Below are 12956 nucleotides of genomic sequence, written 5' to 3' on the forward strand. Positions count from 1 at the left end.
TTAACCCTATCTATACCCCCCATGATTACTATTTCAGCCGTAACAACAACATTGTGCTTTTATATTATACCTTTAACACAGTAAAATATCCCAGAAAGCTGCTGCTCTGCAGTTACTAGAGGTTTCACATTGCCCAGTGGTAAGACTATCACTGAGTCATCAAATTTCAGACCTTTGCTCTCTATACTTGGGTACAAAGTCTGGTCAGCAAAGAGGGACTGCTCTAACACTAGTGTTGTGTATTGGCTGAGATTTTAAACTGAGGCCCAGTTTATCCTCTTGATTGGGTATAAATAATCCCTTTGTTCTATTATGAAGAAAGAAACAGTTCTCCCTGGTGTCCTAACTAGTGTCTATTCTTCAACCTGTATAACAAAAACACACTTAATCTTTTCTTTATTCTTTCTTTGGTTGTGAGTGTTGCTGGCAATACCGCTTTTGTCTGCTAAACTGAATGGCTTGCCAGGCCATTTCAGAAAGCAGTGAAGAGTTAGTGACATTGTTTTCCCAGAAGGAAAAGAAACAGTAAAACTGGTAAAGGAGGTAAACTGCTCTGACTGGTCCTTTATACTTCAAACAGAGGATCAGAACATTAATTTCAAAGTGTTACAGTATATTTTTTTTCACACTGGAGTGGTTCAGGTGAGGCTGACCGATTTCCTTAGCCAGGAAAATGCATGTTTCTTCATAAAAGGTGAAGCAAATAGGTTTTTTCCAACAATCTACAATTATTTCATGGCACCATTACTGAGACCAACATTATATTCTATATTTGTTGAACGAACGCCAATTCCACCAACTGGCATAATGAGATTTGAAGCCATGTCCCCAGTGCATTAGTCTGGGCCTCTGGATTACTTGCCCACATTACCCTCACTACCCCTAACTACCAATACACCAGCCTCTTTATTGCATTACTGTTTGTGGGATCTTCATGTGTATAAATTGGCTGCTACACATAGCAACAGTGATAACAGTTCAAAGGTAACCCAATAGATTTATAAAGTGTTTTGAAATGTCATGAGGTCATGAAAGCTGGTCTATCAATGCAATTCTTTCTGTACATGATTACGTTACCATCCTGGAGGAGAAAGTGAGGACTGCAGATGTTGGAGATCAGAGCTGAAAATGTGTTGCTGGAAAAGCGCAGCAGGTCAGGCAGCATCCAAGGAACAGGAGAATCGACGTTTCGGGCATAAGCCCTTCTTCAGGTTACCATCCTGTCAGTAATACTATATACAAATTTTGCTCTGAACTTGGCTTCATCATTACGATAATTGTGAGAGCAGAAGTGATTATGGAATTACATCATTCTGCAATTTGAAAACTAAGGAAATAAACTTGCTCCTCTTCTGCTTTCCTCAAGGCAGCTGGTTACACTATTTTGTTACAACCTCCACAAACTGCTGCGACCATTCTGGCCATTACTAGGATGGCTGGCTGCCACAGACAGTGGCCCTCTGAAGCAAGTTAAATGTCCGAAAGCCTAGAAAACTGGCTAAGATGCTGGGTGCATAATTTCAAAGTACAGAAGGCCATTCAAAGTCACTTCCATCAGCATTGCGAGAGAGCAGGAGACCTAGGCCCTGGAGTTTGTGCTGGAATCCAGCACCATTTCCGGTGCTTATCTGAAAAGTAAAAAGGATTCATTGTTCACCGTATGGTCTGCCAGAATATTCACTACATAAGGTCATGGTGTGGTTCAGAGGAAGTCAGGTCTTGCCTAGAGAAATGAACTATTGTATTGGCCACAAAGGAGGAGAAGGATCTGGAATCATCTCAACTATCACTTCAAATGCATCTCAGTGAAAGGCAATATGTTTAAAAGAGGCAAAAGAAACCCCCCATTCATTTTGTACTGAAATATAAGTGAACTTTGTCTTGATTTAAGAGAGCAAAGAGTTATGGATAAGTTTTCTTGTCATGATTTCTTACTCATTGTGGTTTTACTCCTCCTTGATGTCAGGCACTACCATTTAGAGAAGCAAAGAGAGTTGTTATTCAGTCATTCGTTGCAGCTCAAACTATATTTGGAATTGTAACCTCACTAGCAAACCTTTTCAGTTCTTCAAAGGACAGATTTGTTGGCTGACAACATCCTGAGTTTGACACTGAATTGTTGACTCCAGCTCACAACATCTGGTGCCTATGACTTCTTGCTCTGCTTCCCCCTTGTGATTAAACTGAGCTTGCTGTCAGTCACAAAATATGGAGCAAGTTTTTTTGTCTGCAAAATGGAACAGAACTAATGCAAAATGTGGAGCAGATTGATTCTGAATAATGGAGCATATTTATTTTAAAATTTGGAACTTACAACAGTGATGCACGATTGTGTCCCATGGTTACTGATTCTGAATAATAAATATGCATGCTTTCCTTTATTAGTTCCAGTTACATGTAACAAACATATTCTTCAGATAAATGACCAATTGCAATGCAAATCACAGTACTGTCTGCTTGAACCTTTAAGTTCTTTTATCATTTAAGCTAGTGTCAAAACTTTTAACTAGCTCAAAAATTTTACAATTAACAAGTTGCTGAACAATCAACTAAACAGTTAAAATTTCACTCGCTTTAAGTGTAGGAGGTTGGGTTACCAATCTCAGCTGCAAACATGAAAGGTTATTTGAATTAAATTGAATTAAATTTATTGTCATGTGTATTCAATGCAAAGTACTCACCAAGAATTGGCACCATTCTCATTAACTTAAAATAAAATAAAAAACATAAAGTAAGTCCAACTTTACCTTCTCTGACATAGAGTGTTGCTTTAGACTTCACAGGTCAGCTGACTCTGTAGCCAAGCTGTCTGTAAAGATACAGCCCTCCAGATCCCATTGAAGGCATCTTTCTACTGAAGAGGTCTCTTCGGAAGATAAGTTTAAGCGAAAAATTGAAAAAAAATCTGAAAAAAGAAGAAGGGGGAATAAAGGAAAAGAAAAGAAAAAGTGGATGAAGAGGACAAGCCTGGGTTCGGGAGCCCAGATGCTGCCTACTCTGCCACCGCCATCTTGTAAGGGTATTCTTAGACTTATAATTGCCTGAGCTCCTATTTGCAGTGTTGGAAAGACCTGAGGTTTGATTTCAGATCACGTTGGAGGTTAACAGCATCAGTACTATCTGAGATGAACCTTCAAATGGAATCAATGGCCTGGAATTAGATTACACTACAATGTTAACATGGGCCAATTTTCCAAAGACCAGACTATCGTTATTCCAGTGTAAATAGGAGGTGAGCGTGGGAACTCTGTGGAATCTCCATCGTAGCAGACTCTGACAGAAATGCTCAATTGCATTTTCCAATGGCAATTCTCATACACTTGGCAATTCCACTGGCAATTCCCCTATCTCCCCAGAGTCGCCATTTCAATTGGAGAATTATAATGACACTCAGTAAATCATTATGCAGTAAATATTAAATAATTAAATACTCAGTCTAACTTCTGAGTAATTGTTCAATAGGCCTATACTTACTTCACATTCCCCTCCTCCAACTAAGTATTTCCCAATCACACATAGGTCATCCTCGGGATCCGACTATCCTACCCTGATCTGGAACCAAATCCCTTTCTCCCACTCCTGACCCAATCTCCCTTCAACCAACTCTCCTTCCACCCCCTTGAACCAAACCCTGGCCCCTCCTCTATTCTGGACCTGACCCTCCCCCTTAAACATCCATAACCCCTTCCTTCACCCACCACAAGTCCTAACCTATCTCCACGAAACTCCGCATTCAAACCTGGGACCTAAACAGCCTGCATCACTCCAGACCTAGCATCCCTTCACCCCACCAGTGTTCAGTGCCTTCCTTCACTGTCTCTCGAATCAACTCCCCTTCACCTGCTCCTCCCCAAATCCCACCAAGGTGCTGATACCCCACCACCATTCCAGACCTGCTTCTTTCTTCTCTGACTCTCCTCCTTTACCTGCTCCAACTCTGGTCTGCCTCAGCAATACACACCCCCCCTCCAAACCACCATCTACAATTACACACAATCACCTTGGCCTGTTCGAAACACTGCATCAATCACTTAGCTGCCTTGCAACGCTGCAAACTGGCACCCTATCCAGCCTGGCACCCTACATCCTACCCTTCCTGCACCCTACCTCACAGATATATTTACTGTTTGACAGTGGCTGTGTTATTCTTCGCAATATGGCAGCTGACTACTTTGAAAGAGGGGACCATGGTTTACCTATCTCTGACAACTCTGCACCTATGTGGGAAGTACAACCCTGCATTTCTGAGGGAGACCTGATTGAAATCTCCACTCAGAAATGCAGTGCTCTCTCTTGTGAAAGCAAAAGGACAGAGTGGAAGTCTCTGAGGGAGATTGCCACTCCTTGGAAAATCCAGCCAGATCTTTTGTCTAAAAGAAATTATAGCAAATGCAAAAAAAGGTATCTCAGGCCTCTATTCCTTTTGTCCCTTTCTTCCCTTCCTAACCTTATCATTTGGCTGTTTTTTTTAACTTGATTAAAATCTGTCACATTTCTGATTTTTCCTTCTTATCCTGAAGCATCATTTTTCTGAAACAATAACTTTCTTATCTCCACAAATGTTGCCATTATCTGTTTTAATCTGACTTCTCCCTTCATGGAAGGTATCTAAAAAAGGTTTATTTATACATCAAACAACTTGCATTGATGTATCACCTTGAACACAATAAAGCAACTCAAGGCACTTGACTGAAACATAATTAAAACTGTAGGCCAAAATGGAACTATTGCAGAATTAGAGTCGTTTTTTTGTTGGTTCAGATGCAATGGGCTGAAGGGCCTCATCTATGATTCTATAATGAAAAGAAAGAGCCCAGTTGAAGCTTACCAGTGATCAGCTGTTTCTGGCAAGTTTCGCAGAGGGTTTCTCTCTGGAAGGCCAAGTGAGTTTTCTCACACAATTAAGCACTCACCTCATTAAGCATGCACCACTCTCCTATGGTGTCCTTTTCATCCTATTCTCCCACACATCGTAAACAGACTTATTTGGCATTGCTGAGACCTCCCAGAATTCCTGGGGCTTTCACACACAATACTGAGCATGACCCACTACTTTGAGCAACTTAGATGGACAATCCTGAATGATGAATGAGCAGACCCCTGACTGATTTGGATATAGCTCTCCAGATGACTTCCTGGACTGGTTGCAAGCTCCGGACTGTGAAGGTTTGTAGTGAGATCACCCAAGTGGATGACTGACTACGCCCAGGTCCCTAGATAGATAATGGAAGCTGTACTGAGACCCTATGGTTGAAAGGTGACTCCCTTGACTTGACTGAGTCTTTGAGACATGGCCGCTTGCTTGCAGCACATGTGGTATGTTTGCTGGGCATGGTTGGTGACACGTGGTGTAGGTGTGAGATTGATGCCATACAGCAACATATTCATCTCCTTTACTGATGACTGCTGCCTAACATGATAAGCTGCCTGTTTTTCTGTCTGCATTGAACAGCAAAACAATAGTACTGTGAGCCTGAAAACTCTAGCTGACGGGATTCAATGCAAAAGGCAAGGCAAAACTACTGCGAACATCCAGTGAGTACTGAGAAAGCAAGTGAGCAGCCCTATGATGCAATCTAATAAATACAAGAGCTGTCCCGAAGTGCAAAGCGACCTAGCATGAGCTTTCAAATGAGAGATGTTGGTGTGTTCTAACAGAACTGAACTGTAAGTGATTCAGAGATGGGCCATAATGATTTTGCAGTGACACTGATATGATGCAAATGTCAGTCGATGTGGAGTGGATGCAGTCACTGTCCATGGACACTGTCACAAGATCTTGGTGCCAGAAGACTAAGGTGGAGGTCTGGAGGAGGGATAATCGCATTGCCAGGTGAATGCTCTGACTTTTAAGTCGGGGACTTTCACCATCTGGAAGAATCGGAAGCTGCATATTAATGAGCAAGATTCTCACAATGAGATGTCAATACATGTCAATAGGCTTCTCTAGAATCTTTAAGAAAAAAAATCACCTCGCTGTTGGAAAATGCAACCTTTTATTCTCAACGCTGTGAGGTTTCTGGCTGGCCATCTCACACAATTTTCCTATTTTTCCACTGTGGCCTATTTCATTCAGGGACTGGGAAGATTCCACCAAAAGGCCGAGGTATTCCTGGGCAGTAAAGCAATGCAGACTATAATTGCTTACTGGGGTGGTCTCCCCGATATCTGACTCCATGGAAATTGAATTTTCCTATTGGCAACTCTCCTGTGACTGTGTCTGTGAAGTCAGAAACTTAGGATGGTTTCAACTCACTGCAGCTTCAAATTTACCTATAAATATTAGATAATTAAAAATCTACTTAAACTCCTAGGTAACGATTAAACCGAACTCAAGGCACACAACTGACTGCCCCGACTACAACCACTGCCAATTCCTGTCAACTCCACCCTGACATCATTCCCAGTCTGACACAACACTCTCTGTTACCTTGGTAGCATCTGACAAACTACATCCCCTCCGACCTAATATCCCCCCTAACTCTACAGCAGAGTTGTAGTCAATATTTTGCTCTTTCTTACATTTTGGAATTAAGTGTTTTTAAAAATCTATAGTGCTTTGATGTTCCGATCTGTCTTCATGTTACTACCTTGTATGACATGGAGTGAAAAAGAGTTAAAGATAGAAACAGCAAACACATTTACACAAACATAATTATTCTTAACCTTAGCCAATCTTATCTTTACAGTTCTAACTGGATCTCTTTAACTTGTGAATAAAGTATCTGCAATTACATTCAATTTCCAAGCAATCTGGGTGACATTTAATTGACATAGTTGCAGGAACAAACTCAACAGAATGATCTGACATTCTGGATCTTAAACATCTCTGCAAACATTTATGGACTGTGTTATCTCATTATAGGCATCTATCTCAAAGTGTTTGAGAGCCAGGAATAAAAAAGGGTTTTCTTCTCTACTGTGGATGACCCTCTCTGACCACAGAGTTATGGAAGTGTTATGATGAAGAAGGAGACCATTCAGCCTATTTGTCCGCATCAGCTATCCACTGAGCGTGATCACGTAGAGGTATTCTCCTGCCTTCTTCCCATACCCTCAAACATTACTTTTATTTAAATAACCATCCAATGCCATCCTGAATGCTTCAATTGAACATGTCTACATTCTTTCAGGGAATGCATTCCAGACAAAACCACTCATTATGTGAAAATCTCACCTTTCATTTACTTCGTTTGCAAATTGCTTAAATCTGTGCTAGCCTATTATTAAGATACTAAGACCATAAGATGTAGGAGCAGAACTAGGCCATTCGGCCCATCGAGTCTGTTCTGCCATTCAATCATGGCTGATATGTTTTGCAAGCTGAAAGTGTGTTGCTGGAAAAGCGCAGCAGGTCAGGCAGCATCCAAGGAACAGGAGAATCGACGTTTTGGGCATAAGCCCTTCTTCAGGATATGTTTTACAACCCTATTCTGCTGCCTTCTCCCCATAACCTTAATCTCTTTATTCATCAAGAACATATTTATCTCTGCCTCAGTGACTTGGGCCTCATAGCCATCTGTGACAAATTCATCACCTTCTGGCTGAAGGAATTCCTTCTCATTTCAGTTCTAAAGGGGTCCTAGTCTCCACTACTAACGGAAGCATCTCCTATACATCCAATCTAGGCCTCTCGGTATTCTGTAAGTTTCAATCAGATCGCCTTTCATTCCTTCTAAACTTCATCGAGTACAGTCCCAGAGTCCTCAACTGCTCCTCATATGACAAGTCCTTCATTCCTAGGATCATTCTTGTGAACCTCCTTTGGAACCCTCCAAGCCCAGCACATCTTTCCTTAGATAAAGGGCTCAAAACTGCTCACAATAATTCAAATACATTTGGAACACAACCTTATAAAGCCTCAGCAGTACATCCTTGCTCTCATATTCTAATACTCTCAAGTTGAATGTGAACAATGCATTTAGCTTTCTAACTGCTAATTGAATCTATACGTTAACCTTAAGAGAATCTTGAATGAGGACTCCAAGTCCTTTTGTGCTTTGGATGTCCCAAGTATTTCTCCATTTAGAAAACAGCCAACACCTCTATTCTTTCTATTAAAGTACCTCACATTTTCCCACTTTGTACTCCATTTGCCACTCTTTGCCCACTCTCCTAGACTGTCCAAGTACTTCTGCAGCTCCCTGCTTCCTCAACAATACCTGTCCCCCAGCCTAGCTTTGTTTTGCCTGCAAATTTAGCAGCAATGCCCTTAGTTCCTTTATCCAGATTGTTAATATATAACATGAAAAGTTGTGGTGGAAACACTGACCCCTGTGGAACTCCTTTAGTCACCAGCTGCTATCCTGAAGAAGACACTTGTATCCCTGTTCTCTGCCTTCTGCCAATCAGACAGTCCTCTATTCATGACAGTATCTTGTAACTAACAACATGGGCTCTTATCTTATTAAGCAGCCTTCTGTCAAAGGCTTTCTGGAAATCCAAGTAGATCTCATCCACTGGCTCTCCTTTGTCCAACTTGTTTATTACAGAGCAACCTTGATTGTCTGGTCCTTGATCATCCGAAGTTCGGATTATCTGAACAAGATCTCAAGATTCCGATGCTTGGGTAAACTGTGAGAACGATAAAGCTTGAGACCTGAGGACGTAAACATCTCCTGCTTCATCTTACACGGTATCACTTGAAGTATGATAGATCCTTTGTTGTAACATAATAGCTACATATTACATAAGAACTTAAATAAGAGAAGTTGCCGAGCGAGAGAAGCCAGATCCAGGGCCATGGCGTGCCTGTAGCAAGGGGAACGCGTGACACCACCGGCCACCAGGGGAACTGCAACCTGGTCTCATGCTCACTCCCCAGGCCTTCAAATCTGTCATCCAAACATGTGATTATTAGAACAAAATACTCCCTGCCCATGTCGTTCGGACAATAGAGGTTGCCCTGTACCTCCTCAAAGAATTCTAACAGATTTGTCAGACATCGCCTCCCCATCATGAAGCTATGCTGACTCAACCCTATGTCACCCTGCACATCCAAGTACTCTGCAATCCCAACCTTAATAATGGACTCCAAAATCTTAATAAAGATTAAGGTCAGGGCTAACCAAACTATAGTTTCCTGTCTTCTGACTCCTTCCTTTTTTAAACAGTGTATTACATTAGCCATTTACCAGTCCTTTGGGATCCTCCCTAATTCCAGTGGTTCTTGAAGGATCTTTAAAGTTGTTGATAAAAATCGAAAGGATGCGGTAAATCAGGAGCAAAAACAGAAGTTGCTGGAGAAGCTCAGCAGGTCTGACAGCATCTGTGAAGAAAAATTATAGTTAATGTTTCACGTCTGGTGGCCCTCAGTTCTGAGGAAGAGTCACTGGAACCAAAATGTCAACTGTGATTTTTCTTCCAGATGCTGCCAGACCTGCTGAGCTTTTCCAGCGACTTCTGTTTTTGGAAACTTTTGATCCTTTTACAAGTGCGAACAGTTTCTCCCTTAGTGCTCTCAATATTTTATTTAACCTTGATCAGATCTCCTCTTAACCTCGTTCTCTCCAAGGAGAACAGTTCCAACTCTGCAAAGTATCCTCATTACTGAAATTTCTCATCCCTGAAATAACTTTGGAAATCTCTCCTGCATTGCCTCCAATGTATTCACAACCTTCCTACAGTGTGACATCCAGAATTGTGCTGCTGGGTCAAAATCCTGGAACTCCTGAGTGACATTATGGAAATACCCTACACCAAATGGATTACAATGATTCAAGAAAGCAGCTCAGCACCACCATCACCATATCGAGGATGAACAATAAATATTGGCTCAGCCAATACTTGAATGAATTTTAAAAGCCATAATTTGTATCCTATCATCTGCGGATTTGATGCTAATCTTGCTAATGTTGATCTTGCCTAGCATATGTCGTGTGTGATGTAACCTGCATGCCTTTGTCTAAGTTTTTATTTTCACCCTATGATCTGTGTGTCCTTGCTTACTACGATCTGCCTGTACTGTTCGTAAACAAAGCTTTTCACTGTACTTAGGTACACGTGACAATAAATAAATCAAATCAAATCTGAGTTCTGAGGAATGGTCACTGAGCCTGAAATGTTAACTCTGATTTCTCTGCACAGATGCTGCCAGACCTGCTGAGCTTCTCCAGCAATTTCTGTTTTTGGTTCTGATTTACAGCATCCACAGTTCTTTCATGTTTTTACAAGAGATTCTGAATCTCCCGTAGATAACCAGCCAGTAGGGAATTGTGATAAAGTTGATTTTTCTGTATTCCCGCCTACTGTGAAATCTGGCAGTTGTGAATATTGTAACATTTGGGGCTTAAAATCTTCCAATGGTTGCAACACCTTATTTTACCTAAGAACAGAGGCAAAACCCCATCAGAATGTCTCCAGAGGTCACTCAGAATAGTTCAAGGATCACTGAATAGTAGTTCAATAGCCAGGTTATCTGTGAGAAAGATGGAGTCAGAAAAGTGACTTCATGTTTTCAAAGAGCTGTCCTTGCTTGATTCTATTCAGTTGGGCCATGAGATGGTTGGTGAATGATGGCATTCTGCTCAGAGCACCTAGGGAGCTAAAATTATGCCCGTGATCAGAGTGCAGCCTTGTGAAGCTCAGTGGGATACAATCTTAGGAAAAGAGATTGAATAACTGAGAGATTACCAGTTGTTGGTTGCAACTTGGCTGAGGAGCTCATGTCTCTCTACAATGTAGTCTAACATAGACACTTCGTCCTTTTGTTCAAAAAGGTAACATTATGGCTTTATTCTTTGTGTAGGTACATAGGATTTCAAATTTGGCAGCTTTAAACAAAACAAATCCTGGTCCAAAACCAGATCGCAACATACGTAATGGCCTCACCTGGAACAATATTTTAATTTTACAGTCTCGATCCAAATCATAATGGACCCAAAAGATTTTAGTTGAATATCTCCCCAGATTTATCTAAAGTGATTTGAGTCTTCACATTGTTGAGCTTTATCTTTCAATACAATATGCCTGAAAGTGCAACTTCAAAGAGAGACAGTACAAAATGATGGTAACTGGGCTAGTAACGGAGAGGCCTATGCTCTAGGGTCATGGATTCAGATTCTACCACAGCAGCAAGTTTGGAATTGAAAACTAGTACCAGTAATGGTGACCATTAAATCGTCAATTGAAATTTAAATTCATCTGCTTTATCAATGCTCTTTAGGGAAAGACATTTGTTATTCTTACCTGGTCTGGCTTATATGTGACTCCAGGCCCACAATAATATGGTTCATTCTTAACTGCCTTCTGAAATAGGAAACTACTCAATGAGAAATTGGCATCAAAAGCTGGCTTTGTCAGCAACATTCCCACACACATCCCACAAAAGAATTTAAAAAAATATATTCAGTGTAAATTAAGCCTCTGCAATTCTTTGCATTATTTTCAAAACATATCCTGCTAGATGCTGACACACCCAGAAAACTGATCATGTCCCAAATGGATTAAATTAATTGCTATTGTCAGTTTGCACTAATTACATTTGTTGGTGGGTCTTTGAGGGAACTCAGTGAAATTTAACTAGTTCCCACAAGTTCTGATGGGCATGTTTCATATGCACCGATATAATAACAAAGGATTGTAGAGACTTTAAAAGTCATTTTCAGTTATTTAAAAAACAAGTTACTCATAGACTTTGGATTGGCATTGGTGCAAAATGCTTTTATTTTCTGATTAACCATTTCCACCTGTATGAATGCACTGCTCAAAATTACCATTCTTAAGTATGTAAAGTTAAAAATCACACAACACCAGGTTATAGTCCAACAGGTTTAATTGGAAGCACTAGCTTTCGGAGCATCGCTCCTTCATCAGGGGAACAGTGCTCTGAAAGCTAGTGCCTCCAATTAAACCTGTTGGACTATAACCTGGTATTGTGTGATCTTTAACTTTGTACACCCCAGTCCAACACTGGCATCTCCAAACCATAAGCATGTAAAGGCAATGTTTTAAAGTTCCAAAGGTTTATTTTTAATTATGTGCTAAAACCCTACCAGATTGCATTGGTTGATGGCAAATGTTCCTCTTGCCAACATGTGAATGGTTTCAATGAAAACCTCTCAAAATAAGCATAATTTTGTTTGCATCATGATCACTGACTGCACCCACAAAGGAAACTCAAGTGCAAAATATACAACAAGTCTGTACAACAATGAGAAAGCCCTGGAAGAGTTTTTCACGATTCTACAAAACGCTCTGCAAATTTTCTCAAGAAATTAGAATGTTATTGTACTAGTTATCTTGGCCACCAGCTCATTGTGAGAGACAATGGGTGACACAATTGAATTAACGAGTTTTCCAGTCAATTATCAGGCATGAGGTATTGTCGGTGTTGATGTATGAGATGCAGGTCTGGCCCGTTCCTCGAACCTGTGCCTTTGCATTGACTGAGCCATCTTCCTCTAGCACTCTGATCTTAGCTAGTAAATACAAGTACCTTAGCCCACTGGCATAAATGGCAGCCAAGTTCACCTGTTCCACTCACACACAGATGAGGGCTGAAATGGCTTTTCTCACCCCCGTTCTTTTATATTCCTGAAAGGGGAAAACATAAAATGCGTCTCTTACCCAGTCTGCTGATGTTTCTTCCATCATGTCCAGTCTTGAGATAACTGTCAGGAAATACAGCTCAGTTTAGAGAGTATTTCTCATTTTTAACTCCATTCTTTTGAAGCTCCCTTGTCAGGTGTGACATTCCAAGGTTTCTCTTCAGACAATCCCACCCAGCCCCCTCTATATACTTCTGGGCTTCCTTCCCCCTGCCACTCCTAATAAAAGGTTTCAGCTCTGAAACTTTGACTTTCCTGGTTCTCAGATGCTACCTGGCCTTATGTGCTTCTCCAACGTCACATCTATTACCTTCCACTAAATTTGCATTTGCAGTTATCTCTTCATTGTATGCCCTTTGTTAAAAAAAACTCTGCAATTAAATTTTCAAGTAATTATATCAGATTTTG

At 40.9% G+C, this 12956-nt stretch overlaps 1 long non-coding RNA gene across 1 annotated transcript; it reads right to left on the reverse strand.

Annotated features, from left to right (window-relative positions):
• Positions 1-1425: 1425 nt before the first annotated feature.
• LOC148150473 (uncharacterized) lies at positions 1426-12688 on the reverse strand. The gene is made up of 3 exons (XR_015756859.1): positions 12568-12688; positions 2748-2905; positions 1426-1628 (listed from the first exon to the last, which is right to left on the reverse strand). It is a non-coding gene; the product is annotated as an uncharacterized LOC148150473 (long non-coding RNA).
• Positions 12689-12956: the final 268 nt, after the last annotated feature.

The sequence above is a fragment of the Chiloscyllium plagiosum genome, unplaced genomic scaffold (assembly GCF_037043375.1).
Source record: "Chiloscyllium plagiosum isolate Xiang-an unplaced genomic scaffold, Cpla_swu_hap1 HiC_scaffold_4, whole genome shotgun sequence".
NCBI classification, from domain to species: Eukaryota; Metazoa; Chordata; class Chondrichthyes; order Orectolobiformes; family Hemiscylliidae; genus Chiloscyllium; species Chiloscyllium plagiosum.